We start from the raw sequence: 10,630 nt of genomic DNA on the forward strand, positions 1-10,630 counted from the left end.
CCAAAAACATGAATTTATTTTATTGGGAATTTAGACCAACACAAAGTGGCACATAATTGTGAAGTGGAAGGAAAATGAAAAATGGTTTTCAACATTTTTTACAAATAAAAATATGTGAAAAGTGTGGCTGCATTTGTGTTTAGTCCCCTTTACTCTGATACCCCTAACTAAAATCTAGTGGAACCAATTGCCTTTAGAAGTCACCTAATTAGTAAATAAAGTCCACCTGTGTGTTATTTAATCTCAGTATAAATACAGCTGTTCTGTAAAGCCCTCATATGTTTGTTAGAGAACCTTAGTGAGCAAACAGCATCATGAAGGCCAAGGAACACACCAGACAGATGAGGGACAAAGTTGTGGAGAAGTTTAAAGCAGGGTTAGGTTATAAAAAAAATATCCCAAGCTTTGAACATCTCACGGAGCACTGTTCAATCCATCATCCAAAAATGGAAAGAGAATGGCACAACTGCAAACCTACGAAGACATGGCCGTCCACCTAAACTGACAGGCTGGGCAAAGAGAGCATTAAAGTGATACTATGGGTTCACGTTTAAAAAAATAAAATAACAAACATGTCATACCTCCACTGTGCAGTTCGTTTTGCACAAAGTGGCCCCGATCGTCCTCTTCTGGGGTCCCCCAGCGGCTCTTGCAGGTCCTCCCCGCAATAGCTAGCTCCCTCTGGGAGGCTCTCTCCCAAGGGGGTTACCATGCGGGCGTGCTCCCGTGTCATACACTCGGTGTACATACCCGCCGCATATATGACTCGGCCCCACCCCCTGGTGGCCGCGTCATTGGATTTGTTTGACATCAGCTGGAGCCAATGGCTGCGCTGCTATCAATCTATCCAATGAAGAGCCGAGAAGCCTTGGGGAGAACGATACGGGATCGCACCCATAGATGTTTGGGGTTTAGGTAAGTAAAACGGGGGCTCGGGGGGGGGGGGGGGCTGGAGAGTGCAAGGTGTTTTTTCACCTTAATGCATAGGATGCATTAAGGTAAAAAAACACAAGGCTTTACAACCTCTTTAATTTAGAGAAGCAGCCAAGAGGCCCATGGTAACTCTGGAGGAGATGCAGAGATCCACAGATCAGGTGGGAAATCTGTCCACAGGACAACTATTAGTCGTGCACTCCACAAATCTGGCCTTTATAGAAGAGTGACAAGAAGAAAGCATTGTTGAAAGAAAGTCATAAGAAGTCCTGTTTGCAGTTTGCGACAAAGTCATGTGGGGGACACAGCAAACATGTGGAAGAAGGTGCTCTGGTCTAAAAGCAAAACGCTATGTATGGCAGAACACCAACACTGTACATCACCCTGAACACACCATCCCCACCGTGAAACATGGTGGTGGCAGAATTATGTTGTGGGAATGCTTTTCTTCAGCAGGGACAGGGAAGATGGTCAGAGTTGATGGGGAAATATATGGAACCAAATGCAGGGCAATCTTAGAAGAAAACCTGTTAGGGTCTGCAAAAGACTTGAGATTGGGGCGGAGGTTCGCCTTCCAGCAGGACAACGACCCTAAACATACAGCCAGAGCTACAATGGAAAGGTTTAGATAAAAGCATATTCATGTGTTAGAGTGGCCCAGTCAAAGGCCAGACCTAAATCCAATTGAGAATCTGTGGCAAAACTTGAAAATTGCTGTTCACAGACGCTCTCCATCCAATCTGACAGAGCTTGAGATATTTTTCAAAGAAGAATGGGCAAACATGTCAGTCTCTAGATGTTCAAAGCTGGTAGAGACATCCCCAAAAAGACTTGCAGCTGTAATTGCAGCGAAATGTGTTTCTACAAAGTATTGTCCTGAACACTTTTCACATATTTATTTGTACAAAAAAAAAAAAAACATTTATCATTTTCCTTCCACTTCACAATTATGTGTCACTTTGTGTTGTTTTATCACATAAAATCCCAATAAAAATACATTTATGTTTTTGGTTGTAACATGACAAAATGTAGAAAATTTCAAGGGGTATAAATACTTTTTGAAGGCACTGTATTAGCATGGCCATACACATTACATCCTCTGCTCCATCTCCTTTAGATTTAACACCTATACACTGTAAGTGTATATAACACCAGAAGAGATTATTTTTGATAACCCAGATCGCTGCTCTGTTTACAGAGTCCTGTGTGTTTGTATACACACAGGACTCTGTGCTGTGATTGGACACAGCCAATCAGCCATAAATCATTGGCTGGCACCTGCTAACTAAATCACACCAGTCCAACAACAGCACATTTCATCAGGGGGCAGCCGCATGCGCGCCCCAAATCTGGAAGCAAGCCGGCAATGTTTATTTACGTTGCTGAGCCTGCAGCTGCCTCCTGGTCACAGTAAATCTAGTGGCTGATAGTTAAAAACAGGATGGTGGGTGGCCATATTGCTGTCACCTGGCCACCCACCTTAGTTCTAGCATAAACGTCCCTTCATTAGGTCAATTGGCACACACCGCAAGCCAGAAGCTTGGCTCATTATTGTGGTGTGGTATTTTAATATAAGATCCCCCTTGGGATTAAAAAAAGCAGACATTTCGGAGATGGCAGGATTGTCTCCTGAACACCCGATAGCTGTTGCTGCTATACAGCCCACTGAAAAGCGATCCACTGTGGGTTGTTTTTCAGAGGGCGGTAGGCAATGCTCACCATGTGAAGAGCCCATAGATGGGCATCAACAGGGCCTACAGCAACATAATAACATACCAGATTGAGTCCTGTTGGCTAACAACAGGACAGTAAGGTTATAGGGAACACCACATCACCAAAACTGGGGGAGCGATTATTGGAAAAACTTTGCCTGGTGCGCTGGATGTTGATTTTTGCTGTTATATACAGAGGGCAGTCAGGAAGCGGTACATATAGTGGGAATTAAGGATCGGCACATACAGGTATAGTGGGAATTAAGGAATTGGCACATATAGTGGGAATTAAAGTGGTTGTAAACCCGTTACAAACACTTTTACCTACAGATAAGCCTAGATTAAGGCTTACCTGTAGGTGCTCGAAATATCTCCTAAACCTCCACGGAACATACTTAACCACTTAAGACCCGGACCAAAATGCAGCTAAAGGACCTTGCCCCTTTTTGCGATTCGGCATTGCGTCGCTTTAACTGACAATTGCGCGGTCGTGCGACGTGGCTCCCAAACAAAATTGGCGTCCTTTTTTCCCCACAAATAGAGCTTTCTTTTGGTGGTATTTGATCACCTCTGCAGTTTTTATTTTTTGCGCTATAAACAAAAATAGAGCGACAATTTTGAAAGAAAATTCAATATTTTTTACTTTTTGCTATAATAAATATCCCCCAAAAATATATAAAAATATATTTTTTTTCCCTCAGTTTAGGCCGATAAGTATTCTTCTACCTATTTTTGGTAAAATAAATCGCAATAAGCGTTTATCAGTTGGTTTGCGCAAAATTTTATAGCGTTTACAAAATAGGGGATAGTTTTATTGCATTTTTATTATTTAGTTTTTTTACTACTAATGGCGGCGATCAGCGATTTTTTTTGTGACTGCGACATTATGACGGACACTTCGGATAATTTTGACACATTTTTGGGACCATTGTCATTTTCACAGCAAAAAATGCATTTAAAATGCATTGTTTAGTGTGAAAATGACAGTTGCAGTTTGGGAGTTAACCACAAGGGGCGCTGATGGGTTATGACGCCGCCACAGTGAAGAACGGGGAAGCTGTGTTTACACACGGCTCTCCCCGTTTTTCAGCTCCGGGGACCGATCGCGGGACTCCAGCGGCGATCGGGTCCGCGAGTCCCGCGGTCACGGAGCTTCGGACCGGGTCGTGGGAATTCTGCCGACGTATATCTGCGTGAACTGGTCGTTAAGTGGTTAACCCGCTATTACTGCTACTGATATTATTTTTGGTTGCCTCCATGCCTCTAACGGTGCTTATTGTCCGATTATGCTGTTCGCCAATATTGGGGCTACTGCTACTGATATTATTTTTGGTTATTATTTACTCTTATTTTGTGTATGTCCTTTTATACTGCATGTCTTTACATATACTTTTTACTCAATAAAAACTTTATTGAACAAAAAAAAAGTTAAGTGGTTAACCCCTTCCTTGCCCCCCAGTGTTAACCCCTTCCCTGCCAGTGGCATTTTTATAGTAATCAATGCATTTTTATAGCACTGGTCGCTATAAAAATGCCAATGATCCCAAAAAATTGTCAAAAGTGTCTGAAGTGTCCGCCATAGGGTCGCAGTACCAATAAAAATTGCTGATCGCCGCCATTACTAGTAAAAAAAAAATTATAAAAATGCCATAAAACTATGCCCTATTTTGTAGACGCTATATCTTTTGCGCAAACCAATCAATAAATGCTTATTGCGATTTTTTTTTTACGAAAAATATGTAGAAGAATACATATCGGCCTAAACTGAGGAAAAAAATCGTTTTTTTTATATATTTTTGGGGATATTTATTACAGCAAAAAGTAAAAAATATTCATTTTTTTCAAAATTGTCGCTCTATTTTTGTTTATAGCGCAAAAAATAAAAACTGCAGAGGTGATCAAATACCACCAAAAGAAAGCTCTATTTGTGGGGAAAAAAGACGCACATTTTGTTTGGGAGCCACGTCGCACGACCGTGCAAATGTCAGTTAAAGTGACGCAGTGCCGAATCGCAAAAAGTGGCCCGGTCATTGACCAGCAATATGGTCCGGGGCTGAAGTGGTTAAAGGGTCAAATACAGTATTTAGAAATCCGGCGGACTGTTTAGATGTTGAATTTTGAAAGCAGCGACAAATCTGCTAATCTCACAGGTTTGCTAATCGGACAGAACACCGCTGCTTTTATAATTCAATATGTAAACAGTCCGATGGATTTCCAAATACTGTATTTCACCATATATGCTCCATTTCCTGTTAAAAATAACTGTGAAATACGAAACTCCGGTGGGTGTAGCAAGATGTCCGCTTGCCCCCTTCTCGGTGTATACTTACTATGGAGGAGTACGGGGATAGCAAGATGGCGGCGACAGAACGTGACTTCTGTTACCAATTCGGACGGGTCGCCAAATCTGACGGAACAGCGGCTTTTTGATAGAACACCTGCATTGCCTTACTTACAATCACAGTCTCCCAATTCTGTCCCGACCATCGACATTACAGCAGCCATCACTGATACTTTGCAACATGTTCTCTCCTCTCCGAGAACCTCCGCCATCTAGTGGTAAACAGCGGTACTGCAGGTTGGATTGGTCCCTGCGGCTCTCCGTACATGGCTATATAAAGCTTGCCCGCCGCGCACGCTGTCTCTTTCTCTGTGCTGTCTGGGAGGAAAGAAGATGAGGAAAGGTGACTCGTGCAAGGCCCGCTGGAGGAGTGTGCGGCTCTGGGTGAGTCTATCTATCCTAGGGGTCTTCCAAAACTTCTAACTAAACTGCCAGCTTCCTGTCCTTTACACTTGTGGTAGGAAACTCTAGAGGACAAGTCAGCACTATTTCAATCCGTATTATCTAACTTATCAAATGCCCTATTTAGATCTCATCTTTTTGTCCATTAGGATCCCTTGCGTCTGCGCTGTGTACATCCTTTTCATGTCACACAGATCAATGTAGGTTAGTGCAGAGTTGTCATTGCATTTCTTCGGAGTAGCCGTGTAGTTCTGCGAGAGCGATCGGGAAACTTTCACTTCATAAAAGCGGAAAAGCAAAGGCTTGATTTACTTTTACTGTGCAATAGTGTAGGAGAAAGGGTGGGAAGGCATTGGCTGGTTCCTGCAAATATGGCGCCGTCTTCTGCCAGAATGGACTACTAGAAATAGTAAGATCGCAGATATGATGATCTAGCTCGGAGGTCAAACTGTGACCCTCCAGTTGTTCGGGAACTACATGCCTAGTCATGTCTGTCAATGTCAAAGTTTTACAATGCCTCATGGGATGTGTAGTTCTACAACAGCTGGAGGGCTCTAGTGTGGAGATCCCTGATCTAGCTTGGCCCTTTGCATTTTTAACTACATTATAATGTGGCATTCTTGTTTCTGTGGATTTGTTATATTAAGTTTATTACTACTTTAAGGTGGGCGGACTGTGGCCAGTGGGAGTAGAAAATGATATTCTGGCATCAGTGGAAGTAAACATGACTTATGGTGTGCCGGTGCGAAGGGAATCGTGCCGCCATCCATTGGTGTGCCGGTGCGAAGGGAATCGTGCCGCCATCCATTGGTGTGCCGGTGCGAAGGGAATCGTGCCGCCATCCATTGGTGTGCCGGTGCGAAGGGAATCGTGCCGCCATCCATTGGCGTGCCGGTGCGAAGGGAATCGTGCCGCCATCCATTGGCGTGCCGGTGCGAAGGGAATCGTGCCGCCATCCATTGGCGTGCCGGTGCGAAGGGAATCGTGCCGCCATCCATTGGCGTGCCGGTGCGAAGGAAATCGTGCCGCCATCCATTGGCGTGCCGGTGCGAAGGGAATCGTGCCGCCATCCATTGGTGTGCCGGTGCGAAGGGAATCGTGCCGCCATCCATTGGTGTGCCGGTGCGAAGGGAATCGTGCCGCCATCCATTGGCGTGCCAGTGCGAAGGGAATCGTGCCGGTGCGAAGGGAATCGTGCCGCCATCCATTGGTGTGTCGGTGTGAAGGGAATCGCGCCGCCATCCATTGGTGCGTCGGTGCGAAGGGAATCCTCCCACAAGGGTTGGGAAAAGGCAAACAAAAGCTGCATCCAGCCCCCTGGGCCACATTATAGAGTATGATTGTTGGACTACAAGTCTTCGCAGTAGTGGGGAAGAACCTGAACCTCCTTGTAGTTCCATGATTGTCATCATATGGCACAGGCGACACCAGAACTGGCCAAGTGGAATCATTGGAACATTGTCTTTTGAATGCACTCTAAGTGACAACTGGTAGGCCTCATTCACACGGCTATGAAAAAAAATGCATTGACAAGCTGTTATTTAAGGCTCTGAACATGGCTGCCTTGTTGGTGGAGATATTTAAACCGTAAACCTGGACGGTGTTCAGATCTGTAAGACAAAATCGAAATATCTGGCTTGCATGTATACACATGGAATAAAAAACAGGGTAACATGTTTTTTTTATGCATTAGTAAATGGATATTTACTGAGTTTTATGCTGGAAGCTCAAACAATTACCCAAGCCCATTCAGGGTTTAGACCTACAACCATTCAGACAAACCAGTTGGAGAGCGAACATAGGAGGTAAGTATCGGGGGAGGGTGGTGAGCTTTCTAGAGTACCGAAGTGACAAATTACCTTTAATTCAGCTTTACAGTACGCCTGTCATTGGAGAATGGTGTAGGCTCTCATTGCTGACCCCTCAAACGCTTGTGATGGTAACCTCTGATTCTTTTATTTCAGGATGATCTCCACCCAGGATAAATTGGTGAACCGGTACGTATCCCCTGAAACATGTCACCCTGTATTGTGTTGCCCCTAGAGGCGTTGCAGACATAATTGGTGTTTTATGTCTGTGTCATTAGGTGGCATAGAGCACTGTGGCGGCGTCTACATTCGGTGCTTAACCTGTGGGTACTAAGAATGATTACCTGCCAGACAATAGATTATGATTGTAGAGCTTGTTTGCTGTTCTGCAGCTCTTATTTGTGAGGCGGTGTGCGATTGTGGTTGGGACATTGGAGTGAAGGCTCCTCTGGTGCACTCTTATCAGCATAGCTAAGTATTTGTCCAGGGCTACATACTGTTGGAGCTATATAAATTGTATGTTGTTGGTACAAACCTTAGATGGTATAGTCATATAAAAAAAGGTTGTGTATGAATCGGGTTGCAGAGAAGGTCGGGTTACACTCAGGCTTTCCTGTTCCTTATTGTAACTTCTAAAAGAATGTCTTTTTATTCCAGATATCAGATGAGATATAGAAAATATATACCGTATAGGCGTATAACACGCACCCTAACTTTAAGAGAAGTTTCAGGAAAAAACTTTATAGCCCCCTGCTTATAACACGTAGGCACAGTTTACCCTCTATTTACAGGGTAAAAAAAGTGAGTGTTATACGCCAATAAATACAGTATTTAAAAATGTTTTTCTTGACACTGTGCTCTTTCTTTCAGGTGTGTCCCTATTCCCTGGTTTCATCGGACAGGTAAATGGCTCCTAAAGTTTGTCCCTCCATGTGCACGGTATTGCCCCTAGAGGCGTTGCAGACATGGCTATGGTTTCATGTCTGTGTCATTAGGTGGCATAGAACACTGTGGCTGCGTCTACGCTCAGTGCCATACTCGTGGGCACTCAGAATGATTACCAGCCAGACATCTGTTAGCTGTAGAATTACTATTTGATTACTAGTTGTGATGAATCTCCTGGTTGAAGGCTGTTGTCAGTTGACTGTGAGCAGGGATTTATTTAGCAGTGGAAATGGATTTATTTATTTTCTTTACACTGAGTGCCGACACTGTGCTCTTTTTTCCAGGTGTTCCTATTCCTTGGTTTCATCAGACGGACAGGTAAATGGCTCCTAAAGTTTGTCCCTCTGCACTGTTTTGCCCCTAGAGGCGTTGCAGACATGGCCATGGTTTCATGTCTGTGTCATTAGGTGGCATAGAACATTTTGGCTGCGTCTACGCTCAGTGCCATACACGTGGGCACTCAGAATGATTACCAGCCAGACATCTGTTAGCTGTAGAAGTACTGTTTGATTGCTAGTTGTGATGCATCACCTGGTCGAAGGCTGTTGCGGTCACTTGACCGGGAGCACTTGACAAAGCATTGCTGCAATAATTGCTCAACCTAAAAACACCCTAAAGCTTGGCCATACCTATATAGATCTTATTCCATTCAGCCTGCAGAATGGATGTGATAAAATCTACAGATTCTGTCAGTGTGGCAGTGTATTGAGTGGTCACTGCCAAAATGCCCCAGAATCGTTCCAAGAACAGGCATAGGGACTTCACTGAGTGAAAAAGATAATTTAAGAAATTTCCCAGTTTGCTTCTTCAAATTTTTATTTGAGTATTTGAAATTCTACCCATCTATGGCCATCTTAACCACATCCCACCCAGCCTATAGCAGAATGGCGGCCAGGCGGTGGTTCAGTTATCCTGACTGGGCATCGTGACATCCAGCAGGATAACCGTTGAAACGCACCAGTGGGGGCGTGAATCGGAGGTACGGAGTGTCTGTCTGACACACCGCTACACTGATCTTTGTAAAGACCCTCTCATGTACGCAATTATTTAAACAGCGACCGCGCTGAAAATTAGCTTGGGCAGGAAGGGATGAGTGCCTGGTATTAAAGTGGTTAACCACATCCCACCTGGCCACTGTACACAAGGCTGGGTGGGCGCTTCCTCCTGAGTGGACGTTCAGGATCATCCCTCAGAAGGAGGGGATCACATCTCCAATTGGCAGGAGTGCTCTGGTTGGTTCTCCTGATCACGTGACGGCCGTGTCCAATCACAGCTGTCATGTAAATGGAGAGCTGGTTGCTAGGTGATCAGCTCTCCTCACACAGAAGTAGTTAGTGAGGAGAGCGAATCTCTGCAGCCGGCTGGTGATCGGTGAGTATGAGCTGTAGCTTGCAGCTTCTTACACTGATCACCAGCATAGTGTCCCCACACATCCCCCCCCCCCCCCACAGTAAAAACTCCTGTCCCTCACATATGTAACCGTAAAATCGCATGTCCCAATGAACACCTGCACACATGTCTGCGATCACACAATTATAAACCTAACAGGATTTTTTTTCACCAAAGACATGTAGCAGAATACATGTTGGCTTAAATTTATGACAAAATTCGATTTTAATAGATTTCTTTTAAAATGGAAAGAAGAAAATATTGTTCCAAATTTACGTGTTTTTTTTTTTGTTTGCTTATCTCGCAAAAATAAAAACTGAATCGTGAATAAATGCCACCAAAAGAAAGCTTTGTCAAAATTAAAAAGATTACATTTTAGCAGGAACACCAATCTTTATCTTCTCCCCTGTCAGAATGGCGATCTGCCTCTCGAGCGATTGCGGGTGGCTGCAGGACACTGGCTCCTCCTCTGTCCAATCAGCGATCCTGCCTTTTACTCGAAATGATCTACTACTCAAACTGGTTATTTTTGTATAAGTGTGAACAGATTTTTATTTTTTCTTTACCCTGAATGCTGACATTGTGCTCTTTCTTCCAGGTGTTTCCATTACTTGGTTTCATCAGTCGGACAGGTAAATGGCTCCTAAAGTTTGTCCCTCTGCACTGTTTTGCCCCTAGAGGCGTTGCAGACATGGCCATGCTTTCATGTCTGTGTCATTAGGTGGCATAGAACATTGTGGCTGCGTCTACGCTCAGTGCCATACACGTGGGCACTCAGAATGATTCCCAGCCAGACATCTGTTAGCTGTAGCATTATTGTTTGATTACTAGTTGCTGGTCGAAGGCTGTTGCGGTCACTTGACAAAGCATTTCTGCAAAAAATGGCTCGACCTAAAAACGCCCTAAAGCTTGGCCATACCTATATAGATCGTATTCCATTCAGCCTGCAGAATGAATGTGATGAAATCTACAGATTCTCTCAGTATGGCAGTGTATTAAGAGCGGTCACTGCCAACTGTCAAAATGCCCCAGAACAGTTTCAAGAATGGGCAAAGGGACTGAGTGAAAAAATAGCAGAGTGACAGCTGGGTGGTGGTTCA

The 10,630-nt window shown here is 44.3% G+C and overlaps 4 non-coding genes across 4 annotated transcripts; all 4 read left to right on the top strand.

The window, feature by feature from the left end:
• The first annotated feature begins 7,420 nt into the window (after nucleotides 1-7,420).
• Nucleotides 7,421-7,552, top strand: LOC120914827. Its single transcript, XR_005743833.1, has one exon. It is a non-coding gene; the product is annotated as a small nucleolar RNA SNORA17 (small nucleolar RNA).
• Nucleotides 7,553-8,137: 585 nt separating this feature from the next.
• Nucleotides 8,138-8,269, top strand: LOC120914824. The gene has a single exon (XR_005743830.1). It is a non-coding gene; the product is annotated as a small nucleolar RNA SNORA17 (small nucleolar RNA).
• A 225-nt stretch (nucleotides 8,270-8,494) lies between these two features.
• Nucleotides 8,495-8,626, top strand: LOC120914825. Its single transcript, XR_005743831.1, has one exon. It is a non-coding gene; the product is annotated as a small nucleolar RNA SNORA17 (small nucleolar RNA).
• Nucleotides 8,627-10,197: 1,571 nt separating this feature from the next.
• LOC120914826 lies at nucleotides 10,198-10,329 on the top strand. Its single transcript, XR_005743832.1, has one exon. It is a non-coding gene; the product is annotated as a small nucleolar RNA SNORA17 (small nucleolar RNA).
• The last annotated feature ends 301 nt before the right edge of the window (nucleotides 10,330-10,630 follow it).

The sequence above is a fragment of the Rana temporaria genome, chromosome 9 (genome assembly GCF_905171775.1).
Source record: "Rana temporaria chromosome 9, aRanTem1.1, whole genome shotgun sequence".
Classification (NCBI taxonomy): Eukaryota; Metazoa; Chordata; class Amphibia; order Anura; family Ranidae; genus Rana; species Rana temporaria.